Here is a 13,717-nt window from a genome sequence, read left to right on the forward strand (position 1 = left end):
AGAAAGAAGGAAGAGAAGTTCAGAAAGAAGCAACAGTGGTACAGAAAGAGGCAAGAGTGGTACAGAAAAAGGGAAGAAAGGTGTAGAAAGAGGCAAATGTGTTGGACAAATAGGGAAGAGGGGTGCAGAAAGAGGCAGGAGGAGTGCAGAAAAAAGCAACAGAGGTGCTGAAAAAGGCAAGAGAGGTGTAGAAAGGAGCAAATGAAGTTCAGAAAGAGGCACGGAGGTGCAGAAAGATGCAAGAGAGTTGCAGAAGCAGGCAGGAAAGGTACGGAAAGAGGGAACTGGGGTGCAGAAAGAAGCAATAGATGTGCAGCAAGAGAAAAGAGGGTTGGAGAAAGAGGCAAGGGGGGTTCAGAAAGAGGTAGGAGAAGTGCACAAAGAGGTGAGAGAGGTACAGAAAGAGGCAGGAGGGTGCAGAAAGATGGAAGAGAAGTGCTGAAAGAGGCAAGAGAAATGCTGAAAGAAGCAACAGAGGTGTAGAAAGAAGGAAGAGAAGTGTAGAAAGAGGCATTTGAGGTGCAGAAAGAGGCAAAGGATGTGCAGAAACAGGCAGGAAAGGTGCTGAACCAGGAAACAGGGGTAGAGAAAAAGGGAAGAGAGGTGCAGAAAGAGAAAGAAATGAGGGGTGCAGAAAGGGGCAAGAGATCTGCAGAAAAAAGCAACAGACATGCTGAAAGGCGCAACTGAGGTGCAGAAAGAGGCAAGAGATCTGCAGAAAAAATCAACGGAGGTGCTGAAAGAGGCAATTGAGGTGCAGAAAGGAGCAAAAGAGGTGTGAAAAGAGGTAATAGAAGTGCAGAAAAAAGCAACAGAGGTGCAGAAATGGATAAGAGAGGTGCATAACGAGGAGAGAGAAGTGCAGAAAGTAGCAAAAGAGGTGCTCAAAGGGGCCAGAGGGATGCAGAAAGAGGCAGGAGCAGTGCAGAAAGAGCCAAGAGAAGTGCAGAAAGAAGCAACTGAGGTGCAGAAGGAGGCACAAGGGGTCCAGAAAGAAGGAAGAGAAGTACAGAAAGAAGTAACAGAGGTACAGAAAGAGGCAAGAGTGCTACAGAAAGAGGGAAGAGAGGTGTAGAAAGAGGCAAAATTGTTGGACAAATAGGGAAGAAGGGTGCAGAAAGAGGCAGGAGGGTTACAGAAAAAGGCAACAGAGGTGCTGAAAGAGGCAAGAGAGGTGTAGAAAGAAGCAAGTGAAGTGCAGAAAGAGGCACGGAGATGCAGAAAGATGCAAGAGAGAAACAGGTAGGAAAGGTACGAAAAGGGCGAACAACGGTGCAGAAAGAAGCAATAGAGGTGCAGAAAGAGAAAAGAGGGATACAGAAAGAGGTAGGAGAGGTGCACAAAGAGGCAAGAGAGGTACAGAAAGAGGCAGGAGGCATACAGAAAGGTGGAAGAGAAGTGCTGAAAGAGGCAAGAGAATTGCTGAAAGAAGCAACATAGGTGTAGAAAGAAGGAAGAGAAGTGTAGAAAGAGGCAAGTGAGGTGCAGAAAAATGCAAGAGCAGTGCAGAAAGAAGCAACAGAGGTGCTGAAAGAGGTATGAAGGGTGAAGAAAGAGCAAGAGGAGTGTAGAAAAAGGCAACAGCAGTATAGAAAGAGGCAAGAGCGGTGCAGAAACAGGCATGAAAGGTGCAGAAACAGAACAGGCCTGCAGAAAGAGGCAAGAGATCCAGCAGAAAAAGCAACAGAGGTGCTGAAAAAGGAAAGTGAGGTGCAGAAAGAGGCTAGAGATCTGCAGGAAAAAGCAACAGAGGTGCTGGAAGAGGCAGGAGAGGTGCAGAAAGAAGCAAGAGAGGTATAGAAAGAGGCAATAGAAGTATTGAAAGAAGCAACAGAGGTGCAGAAAGATGCAAGAGGCGATCAGAAAAAAGGACGATAAGTACAGTAGTAACAGCGGTGCTGAAACAGGTACGAAGGGTGCAGAAAGAGGCAAGAGAAGGCAGAAAGAACCACATGAAGTGCAGAAAGAAGCCACAGGGGTGCAGAAGGAAGCACAAGGGGTGCAGAAAGAAGGAAGACAAGTGCAGAAAGAAGCAACAGAGGTGCTGAAAGAGGCACAAAGGGTGCAGAAAGAGGCAAGATAAGTGCAGAAAGAAGCAACAGAGGTACAGAAAGAGGCAAGAGTGGTGCAGAAAGTAGGAATAGAGGTTAGATAGAGGCAAGAGAGTAGGACAAATAGGAAGGGGGGCAGAACGAGACAGGAGGGGTGCAGAAAGAAGCAACAGAGGTGCCAAAAGAGGTAAGAGAGGTGAAGAAAGAAGCAAGTGAAGTGCAGAAAGAGAAAACAGAGGTGCAGGAAGACAAAAGCGAGGTGCAGAAACAAGCAAGAAAACTGCAGAAGGAGGCAAGAGAATTGCTGAAAGAAGCAACAGAGGTTTGAGAAGAAGCAAGAGATTTATTTATTTTATTTTATTTATTTAAGAAGTTTTATATAGCACTGGCCGGACCCGGGGGTATTGGAGCGCTTTACAGCAGTTAGTAAGAGTAATATATTAGAGCCTGTTATCTTGTTATACCACATTGGTTCGGAAGTCCAAGTGCTGTGCAGTATTGAGGTAGTACGTGAATCCTGAGTTAGCCTCGACTAGTGCAGGTTACCTTGGGTTGAACCACAGCAGTTTTAACAAGAGTCATATAGTAGAGCCGTGTTATACATATAGGTTCAGAGGTCCAAGAGTGCTGTGCAGTATTGAGGAGGTACATGAGTCCTGAGATAACCTCGATTGGTGCATTTTGTCTTGGGATGAACACTTTAAGGGGGAGGAACAGGAGGAGGTTAGAATGCAGTGTTATACATATAGGATAGGGAAGTCCAAGTGGGCTGTGCAGTATTGTCCTATTACTTACCGGTAATCTTCATTACTCCGGGTCCCGTAGTCCTCGACACCTTCATTCTTACAAGTGGAGATAACCATCTCCAGACAGAAAAAAAACAAGAGGAATGCTGGGACACTAATACTGCCCCTCCCCCCGGGAGTACATAAGCAGTACTTACCCAGCAGACCTCCTGTACTAACAAGCCCAGACAGGAAGGCCGGCCGCCCGGGAGGGAGGGAGGGGCGCATGAAGGTGTCGAGGACTACGGGACCCGGAGTAATGAAGATTACCGGTAAGTAATAGGACATTACCCCCAGGTCCCTCCGTCCTCGACACCTTCATTCTTACAAGTGGAGAATACCAAAGCAGAAAACCCGGCCTTCCGCACGCACAAGCACACCCAGGAAACCACAACAAAAGCAGCCACCCAAGGGAGCACCGAGAAGGAGGAAAGGAAGACCGCAGGAACAGGCCGGCCCCCAACCCAGAACAGGACATCAAGGACAAGGACCGGAGCCCCAAAGAAAAGAGGCCACTAACCCGAGAAACTGGCAACCGGGACCTGGACCAGGACCAGGACACCAAGACCAGCCAAAATAACCCACGGGAGAAGACCGCCCAGGCCAGAACCAGCAGGAAGGCACACAGGGCCAGGCAGACCCACCAGGAAGACGAGACAACCCGGAAGAAAGCCAAAGAAGGAACGGGCAACAGAGCGCAGGCACAAGCGCCCAGCCACAAAAGGAAGGAGAAGCACAGGCCAGAAACACGGCCAAACTCCCAAAAGAAAGGACATAAGCCCAAGAGAACCGAGGAGGAAACCCCACCGCGGAGGCCCAGTAGGCAACAAGCACTCAGGAGCCGAACAGGACCCAGAACCCGACCCAAAGGACAGGGAAGGGAAGGAACCCCAGAACCCAGCCGAAAGCCCACCGAACAAGGAGAGGCCACAAGACCGGAAACCAGCAACAAAAAAAAACTCAACCAGGACGGGAACAGAGAAACCGACCACAAGCCCTGAAAAACCCCAACCCCAAAGGGATGGAACACAAGGCAGGAGGGGAGCACAGAGCAACCGGGAAACCCCAGCAGCCGGCCAATGAGGCACAGAGGGCAGCACAAAGAAGGCGCCCAAAAGACACAGGAACCCCACACCCAGGCCAGGCAAGCAGCAAGGGCAGGAGCAGCGGAAAAAAGAAAGCCCAGGGAGTACAGCACCCAGACCACAACCACTAGGCCCCAACCCAGCAACGCCGGAGAGGAGCCAAGCAAACCGCCAAAAGAGGCCAACAAACCCCAACAGAAACGGGAAGCCAGGACCAGAGCCAAGCAACCCGACCACGCAGGAGAAACAGCAGGCCCAAGCAAACCCCGAAGGAAAGCAGAGGATCAAGCAGCAGGAAACCACAGACAACCCGCAGCCCGGAGGGAGGGACCCGCAGAGACACGAGCACCACAGAACAGCACCCCAACCAGAGAGGGAGGGGCAGCTAAACAGACCCACACAGGGAACAAAGCCCGGTAAGTAAGGGAGGAAGGAGCAAGCTAGGACCACAGAACCAGGAAAGAACCTGGAAAAGGCCGGCAACAAACCCCCAGAGCAGGCCAAAAAGGGTCAGCACAGCCCAAAAACCCAGAAGGCACAGCCCGAAGACATACACAACCAGCATGAAGCCGGCAGCACCGCAGCCACAGAACCCCACACAGGCCCCCAACACCGGGAAAAAACAAGCCCGGGAAGAGAACCAAAGCATGAGAAGGCCCGAAGGAACCACCCCGAAGCGGCCCCAATGCAGAACACCCCGCCAGGACCCAAAGGGACACCAGCCAGGAAGCAGAGCCCAAAAAGGAGCCCAACAAGCAGGAGCGGTACGCCCCAGCCAAAACCACAGCCAGGCACCCTCCAAGGGAACCCGGCGAGACAAGAACTACACCGCGAGAAGACAGCAGCCAGCAGCCCCAGGAGGCCAGTCAGGCACCAACCCGGCCCAACCAGACACAAACACCGCGCAGACAGCGGAGCACAGGGACAGCAAACCAACCCGGAGAACAGGAGCCACGACAGGACCCGGCATCCGCCAGGAGGCCCCAACCAGGAACAAACCAAGGCAGGCACCCTGGCAGAAACAGGAGGGGCGGCCAGGAAACAGCAGAACGAAGCCAAAGGCAAGCAGAGAGCCAGAGCAGAAGCAACCAGGCCAAGCCCACAGAAAAGGCCCCCGTAAAAAACCAGAAGCCCCAGGCCGGAGCAAAGGTAAGACCCAGGCAGGCCCCCCACTAGGCACCCCGCCCGAGAACAGGCGCAGGCAGGAAGGAACCCGAACAGAAGAGCCGCACCCAAGGCAGAACAAGCCACCCAAGCGTAGGCAGAGGGGATAAAACACCCCAAAGAACCACCAGCAGAACACAGGCAAGCACCCACGAGAGGAACCAGGCGAAGCCGAAGGCAAGGGAGGAACAGTGCCAGGAACCAGGAGCCCTAAACATCGACCAACCACAAAGAGGCCAAGAAGGAAAGAACCAGGACCTCAAGCGGAGCAGAGGCCACAACAGCCAGCCCGCAGCGGAGGCAAGGCCACCGAGGAAGAGAGCCCGGCAGGTCAACCGGAAACAGAGGAGGCCACAGGACCCCCCCAATCCCAGCAGCGGCACAAGGAGTAGAAGGCAACCCAGCAGGCTGCCGCAGAAGAAAAGAGAAGCGAGGCTGACACAAGAACAGCAGAGGGCAAGGCGCACGCAAGCAGGCTGGAAAACCCAACAACCCAGGGAAACCTACGAGCAAGCAAAGGCAGAGCCAGCGAAAAAGAACCAGCCACCACAGAGGCCACCGGAACCCTCGCCAACCAGAGGCAGGCCACAAACAGAAAGGGTGAACACCCACAGAGGCGCCAAGAGCAGGGGCACCCCCCGAAGAAGAGAACCAAAGGGAACAGACCTATGGAACGCCCCACACCGGAGAACAGTAAGAACCCGGGCCGGCCGGAGGCCAGAAATTGGCACACATGAGGCAAGCAGCGCGGATCCAGGAGACAGCAGCAGCAGGAAACCCCAAAAAGGGGAGGCAGCACAGAGCCCGAGCGCAAGCCCCCCGGCACCATACATTGGAGAAAACAGCCGGATCGGGGACCAACAACCCAGCAAGGCCGCCACTGCAACAGTGAAAAAACACAGCACACATGCGGCAAAGGAACAAGGCACACCAGTGCTCCATGCAACACAAGCATGCAAGAAAAGGGAAGGCAACCCAGGGACGCAAACCCCCGAATAACCCCCCCCCCCGGCCCAGTGTAGAAAAACCAGGGCACACAGAAAACGCTGAACAGGCCCCCGGAGAACTGACTGAGGGCAATACGCCAGCCGGCACCGCAAAAAGGCGGAGGCCACCAAGGCGGGGAAAAGCGCAGCAGCACCGCCAGTGAGGGGCTCACCAAGCAGGACGAAAGGCACCCACAACCAGCTGCAGCAGAACAGGGGCAGGGAACGGGAACAAAGGGGCGAACCGCACACGGCGCCACCAACAGACAAACGCATAGAGCAAAGCACATAGCAAGTCTGACACACCAACATGATTTGTGAATCGGTCTTACAACATATACAAAGTCCCAAAGAAAGGACAAAGGTATCGGCCGAAAAACGCACAAAGTAATCTTACTGCATCGTAACCCAGAGGGCCATAAGACACAGAAACACATCAGTAGGAAAAAATACACACCACACCACTACACAAAACAAGGTGTAGAACAAGCACAACACGTGCAACTCCCATGTAAGTCTCACCGCAAGCACAGTGGTAGGAGAATCCTCACACCCAGCCACATACACATGCGAATCGTACTTCACACCACCAGCACCCTCCAGCAACACAACCAGGATCCGGGAGGTCTGCGGTTCCCGAGGGAACAGTGGCCAGACTACACATGCCGCCATCGCCAGTCCAGCACAATAGAGAAACAGCCCCCTCCGAGAAGGATCGTCAGACTCAGGCCCATGACAGCAAGGGACAGAGTAGAGGCACATCCCAGGCAAGAAACACGCCCCCGCCGAGCCTGCAAGCATCCCCGGAACTGTCATCGAAACATCCGACCTTCCGAGGCTCGAATCCATCAACGCGGCATGGGCACTATACAGATGCGGTGCTTTCCAGGCTCGAAACCAAGGCACCCAGCTCCAAAGTCGGCAGTCCAGCCAGGAGACCACATGCGCACCTGATATTTGGCACCTGGAGGAGTCGGACACACAGATCCTGAAAAGAAGCAAAAGACTCGCCAGCAAGAGCCATCTGCACACAGAGACAAAATGGTAGACATACACCAATGCACCAAAAATACCGATCAGCCGCTCCCGGTGAGGCACGAACACACAACCCCGGCATGGCTCAGTGCAAGAACCGCTGCATAATCACTCCGCGCTAACCGATAGCGCCACTGGAGCGCCCTGTACAATTCACAGAAAACAGTGACAAAATTAAGCAAAGCGGGACTCACCCGGAGCGGGGGCCGGAGCAGCATGAACAAGGCCCCCACTCAGACAGCCGGCTCCGGGAAAGAAACATCAAGCGCAGCGCGTCTCCCACCCGGCCAAGCTCGGGGAGACGCGTACAGCGACCCGGAAGCAACCGGGAGGCGGCGCACCAGCCGCAAAGGGCTGGAAAGACTCCGGAACACCGGCCAGAAAGAAGCCATGCCTCCCAGCAAGCCCGGCAGGCCGGGAGGCAGGCACACCAGGAACAGCCCCACTGCCCGCGAAGCCAGGCAGCCGGGCAGAGGGAGCAGAGAAGAACCTGCACGCCACCCCAGCCCAGCAGGAGCAGGTGCAGGTGCAGGAACATCAACAGCATCCATCAGTCCATTCTGTCGAAGACAGAAAAAAAGAACAGGAGGTCTGCTGGGTAAGTACTGCTTATGTACTCCCGGGGTAGGGGCAGTATTAGTGTCCCAGCATTCCTCTTGTTTTATTTTCTGTCTGGAGATGGTTATCTCCACTTGTAAGAATGAAGGTGTCGAGGACGGAGGGACCTGGGGGTAATGAGATATTACATGTGACATGAGATAGCCTCGATTAGTGCACTTTGTCTTGAGATGGACCCTGGGGGGGAGGATCATGAGGTGGTCAGGGAGCACGTAGGAGGTAGGTCTTTGAGATACAATGTCAGGGAACAAACAACGAGTAGAGATTTGCGTTGAAGCAGCGGCTATTCCTTTGGTGGAGCGGTTGAGGAAAAGGACTTTTAGGTGTTTTTTAATTTTGTGAAGGACAAGATAGTTCTGGTATCTTCCAGATTTTGGGCATATTTCCAGCGAAGGATCGTGCAGCAGTTTTTTGTTTGCATGTTTACATAGGGATGAGAAGTCGGGCATTTGAGCTCCTGAGGTTTCTAGTCTGACCAGCCCTCTTGAGGTTCGCGGCCAAGTAGTCAGGTTTTCCTGTGTGTAGGGCTTTGTGCGTGAGGCACACAGTTCTGAAGCTGGCACACAGTTTGACTAGGAGCCATTTTAGTTCTCTTAGTGCTGGTGAAATGTTATCATATTTCATAATTCCAGTGACCATTCTGGCTGCTGTATTGAGTGTTGTTTTGAGGGGAGATAGGTGGGATTTTGTTGTACCAGTGAGGGTTATGTTCCCATAGTCAAGTCTAGATAGAACCAGTCATTGGGTGGCTTGTTTGAGATCTTTGGTAGGGATGAATGGTTTAATTTTGTTGAGTAGCTTCAGAGTGAGGAAGGCACTCTTGGCAGAGTTTCTGATGTGTTTGTCCATGTCGAGTTTTGGGTCTAGGGTGATTCCTAGTGATTTTACAGAGTTTGCCAGAGTGAGATTCCCATTGAGAGCATCCACCCTTTTTAGCCAGTCTGCAATATGGGGGTTCTCTTCTTTGTTGAAGATGAAGAGGATCTCGGTTTTGTCTTGGTTGAGTTTTAGGTGATTTAGAGACAGCCAATGTTAGATTTCTTTTAGAGTGACATTTAGTCTATGGTTGTCATCTAAGGAGGAGGTTTCTAGATAGATCTGGGTGTCATCCGTATATAGGTGGAAAGGGATGTTGGGATTTTTAAGAATGGTGGTGAGGGGTTCCATGTATATGTTGAACAGTTGTGGTGAGAGCACTGAGCCTTGTGGGATGCCTCTGCTGACGGGTGTAGGTCAGAAGTAAAGTTTTTGATTTTTATCCTTTGCGAGCAGCTGTGTAAGAAGGAGGAGAACCAGCGTAGGACCACCTCATCAGCACCTACCCTCTCTTGTAGAGCCTTGATGAGTAGTTGGTGACCAACCCTGTCAAAGGCTGCTTATAGGTCCAGGAGAATGAGTAGGCAGCATTGATGGTATCGAGGGATTTGTGGATATCGTCTCTGATGTTGAGGATCGGGTCTCAGTGCTATAGCCTTTTCTGAACCCCGATTGGTTGGTGTCCAGAAAGTTGATGTTGTCCATGTGCTGAGTCAGTTGCAAGAGGACATATTGTTTGAGTATTTTGGATAGGAGGAGGAGAATGGCGATGAGTCTGAAGTTATTCAGGTCCTTGGAGTCAAGGTCTGTTTTTTTTAGTAGTGGCATGAATTTGCCTACTTTGAGGCATTTAGGTATGATACCGGTTTCCAGGGAGCTGTTTATGATTCTGCACCAGAAAGTGGCTATGGATAGTTTCCGTTTTTTGGTCAGTTGGGTGATTATCGGATCAAGGACGTGGGAGAAGTGTAGAAAGAGGCAAGAGAGGTGCAGAAAGAAGCAAAGGCAGTGCAGAAAGAATCAACAGATGTGGAAAAAGAGGGGTACAGAAAAAGGTAGGAGGGGTGCACAGTGAGGCAAGAGAGGAACAGAAAAAGGCCGGAGGGGTGCAGAAAGAAGGAAGAGAAGTGCAGAAAGAAGTAGCAGAGGTGCAGTAAGAGGCAAAAAGGGTGCAGGAATACATAAGAGGGGTACAGAAACAGGCAAGAGATGTGCAAAAAGAGGGAAAAAGGGTGCAGAAAGAGGCAAGAAGGGTACAGAAAGAAGCAAATGAGGTACAGAAAGAGGCAACAGATATGCCGAAATAGGGAAGAGAGGTGCGTAAAGTAGAATAGATTTGCAGAAAGAGGCAAGAAAAGTGCAGAAAAAGAAAGAAATGTACAGAAAGAAGCAACAGAAATGCAGAAAGACGCGAGAGGCGCAGAAGGAAGCAAGAGTGGCTTGCACACCATTAGTACCAATTTAACACCCACATTTAGCATCAAGTAACAGGTGACCATTCTAGGTTTGCAAAGGGCCTTCCACAACGCTGTAACACTTGTCGCTGCATTTTTTGTAATGTTTGAGCTGTTTGAGCTAGAAACAAGTTTTTTTGTTCAAATCTGCAGATTGGAGAGCAGATGATAAATTATGTGGCTTATGCGGGAAATGTATAACTGTGCGAAAGTCGCTGCAGCCAAACAGTCGCATAATTCCAGTGGTGCTGCTCATACCTCTGACTAGGTTCACAATTACTCCTTCGTGATTCCTTCATTTTTGTCTCACTGAGTTCATAGTTGAGCTTCTATGGAAATGAGGAAGACTAAACCTGAGGTTTACACTCCACAACACAGACTACCATACCACATATTTACTCTCCATAACACATAATCCCACTTTACATAACTATAAACTAAATACCACTCACTTTCTATCCACATTTCACTGCACAACATGCCACATATTTCCACTACACACAACGTACATCCCCTCCACTCCACTCCCAAAAACTTTTACATTTACAACGCCAATAACTCTCTATCTCGCAAATACGAAACCTATTACATTGCAAACACTTCTTTAACTAGTAGTTGCATTTGCAGAGTGGTGGAGAAAGGGTGCTGGGCATCCAACCGGTGCTCAGGAAATCCGGTGTGTATAATTTACAGAAAGTACCAGGAGGGCTACTTGGCCCCCAAAGACCCTCAGGAGTAAATTGGACTGCACCCTTCATCCTGTCGTAAAACTGTGTGGGACTTACTGGAGGTAATAAGAGGCATAGTTGGCCCGCTGGGACATCCTTGGGGGCCAACTCCCCTCCTATTACCTCCAATAAGTCCCACACAGCAGGATTGCTAAATACTCATAGCAGCCCATGCCCCCTTTACTTACCACTCTGCAAGCATGCTTCTTGATAGGCTCTTGGATGGGGATTGAAGTCCCCTTGACTGCTGGGGGGTCCTTTAGAGGCCAACTAGCCTACCTCTTACCTCCAGTAAGCCCCACACAGTGAGCTTGCTGAGAGGTGGGCACAGGCCACGCCCTCTTTCTCCACCACTTCACAAACACTCCTCCTAACGCGCTCTTGGTTGGGGGACAAAGTCTCCTTCCCTTCTGAGGGTGTCTGGGGGCCACCTAGCCCTCATGTTTCCTCCAGTAAACTCCATACAGCTGGGTTGCTGAGAGTGCTCAAAGGCCATGTCCCCTTTTTATACCACTCTGCAAACGCGGCACCTGGTGCACTGCTGTTCGGGGGAGGAAGTCCATGTGTGCACTGAGGTCCCCAGGACATAAAAGGACCTCTTTGCCCCATCAGCAGTGTGCCAAGATGTGCATTTGCAGAGTGGTGTAAAAAGGGGTGGGCCTCAGACCACTTCTCTGCAATCCAGCTGTGTGGCACTTACTGGAAGAACCTGGTGGGTTAGTTGGCCCCCAGGGACCCTCAAGGGGACTTAATCCCCCAATTCGGAACGCGCCAGGAGGTGCGCTTGCACAGTGGTGCATGGAGGGGTGGGGCCTCTGGGTAATGCCGGCTTTTGCTTTTTTGGAAGAGGGCTTTGTGGCCCCCCTTCCTATAATTATTTTTGGGCCCTGGGGACCCCATCCCCTTGGGCTGAGCATTTTTTTGCCTTTTTTACATAAAAAAATGGGAAGGGGGCTGCGTGGCCCCCCTTCCCTGAGCCCCGGGAATCCCATCCACCGGGGCCTGGACTCGTTTTTTAATTAAAAAAAAAAATTCCTTGGAGGGGGACTGCACGCCTCCCCTCCCATGGGCCAATTATGGTCCGGGGGACCCCATCCCCCGGGGCTGGCCTACCATATTTAAAATGTGTTAAAATTAAGGGAAGGGGGCTGAGTGGCCCCCCTCCCAGGCCTCTTCTGGCCCCCAGGCCTGGTCTTACCGTTGGAGACCGTGGGGGGAGCCCCAATGCCCTCACAGTCCCAGACAGCTCCCCGCCTCCTGCGGGAGCCGGCATTGCTTTTGAGCAAGGGTAGCTGCTGACATGCAGCTTCTCTTGCTCAAAAGCAATCCAGAGCAGGTTTTCTGCTCTCGCTTGAAGCGAAGCGAAGCAGAGTTTGTTATGGCAGAGCGGGAGCCGCGCTCCCGCCCTGCCATAGCAAACAGCAATGTTCCGGGGTGGGCCATCAAGGGTTCCAGGAGGGGGGCCTTGTGGCCGCCCACTCTTCATTCACATAGCCCCAGGGAGGTGGTGGTCCCTGGGGCCAGGTGTCAGTAACAGACCCCCACTTTCACATAATTTGTGTCCCAGGGAAGTGGTGGTCCCCGGGGCAGTGTGGGGAGGGGCAGGATCCCCCCACACAAATTGTAATTATCAAAACTCTGGGGAGGTGGCGGTCCCAGGGGTAGCTGGGGGGCAGTAGCCCCCCACACCTTTTTTAAATGAAGCCCCAGGGAGGAGATGGTACAGGGGTGTTGCGGGACACATGCCCCCATGCATAAATAATAAAGCCCGGGGAGGTGGCGATCCCCGGGGCTGTGGACGCGCTACATAAAAAAGCATTGCTGAAACCTGGCCTACCTGAGGGCTTTCAAAAAAGAAGCGCGGGGGCCCGCAATTAGTTTTTTGGGGGGGTTTCATCCGGATTCGAGCACCCAGCTCAAATTCAGACGTTTAAAAAAAAAAGCTTTTTTGGGCCTGGGGGTCTGACCAGGCCTAGGGGGTCAGGGCACTTCTACCCTTCCCCCTATTCTTCTTTTTGTCCTTTTTTTGTGTTGTACTGTTTTCTTGTGACTCGGTTACTGAGTCACAAGATGGCTGCCAACACTTCCTGGTTTCGAGTGTTGGTAGCCAATCAGAAGTCAGCTTGTGCTCGGGAGGAGTCGCGACTCCTCCTCCTCCTTGGTGCTCAGATATCAATATTTTCATTTTTTGAATTTCTCAGCAACTACTGAACGAATTTACACCATTTAAAAAAAAGAGTGCTTTTTGAACCAAGACCTACCATTTTGCCAAATTTAGTGTAATTCCGTTTAGCAGTTCAGCTGTAGCCGTGTCTAAAGTTCCTATAGAAATTAACATGGAGAAAACGTGTTTTGGGACCCCCCTATTTTCTCGGCCCCCGCTGGATGAATCACCGCATTCAAGAAGGAGCCAACCAGAGCACCCCATTAGTTTAGAAAATTTTGCGACGATTAGTCAAACGGCGCCAAAGATATTGGCAAATCAAGAAATGCTTTTCCTATGGAAACTAGGTCCTAACTCTACCTACTGGCAACCCCCAGTATGACCGAAAACATCTCGAAATATGTAGACTTCTTTCTCCAGCCTCATGTGACGAGTCTCCCTTCTTTTTTAAAAGACACTACAGATTTTTTGACCAAGATTGGGACTGTTAATTGGTGCAGTGATTATTTGTTTCTGATTCTAGACATTGAATCACTTTACACTTCTATCAATCATCAGCATGGTATAAACGCATGTCAGTACTATCTTAACACACGTGCCATTTGTTTCAGGGAACATAATTCCATGTTGATTGCCATGATCAAACTATGCCTTACTTCCAACTTTTTCCGCTTCAAAAATAACACTTACCAGCAATTGCGTGGTGTGGCGATGGGCTCGCGTTTTTCCCCCAGCTACTCATGTCTTCATGTGGGTTGGTGGGAGGAACACGAGCTCACAACCACACACGCACATTGGTCGTCATGCATCGCGCATTACTGGCGCTACATC

The sequence above is a fragment of the Lissotriton vulgaris genome, chromosome 3_1 (genome assembly GCF_964263255.1).
Source record: "Lissotriton vulgaris chromosome 3_1, aLisVul1.2, whole genome shotgun sequence".
NCBI classification, from domain to species: Eukaryota; Metazoa; Chordata; class Amphibia; order Caudata; family Salamandridae; genus Lissotriton; species Lissotriton vulgaris.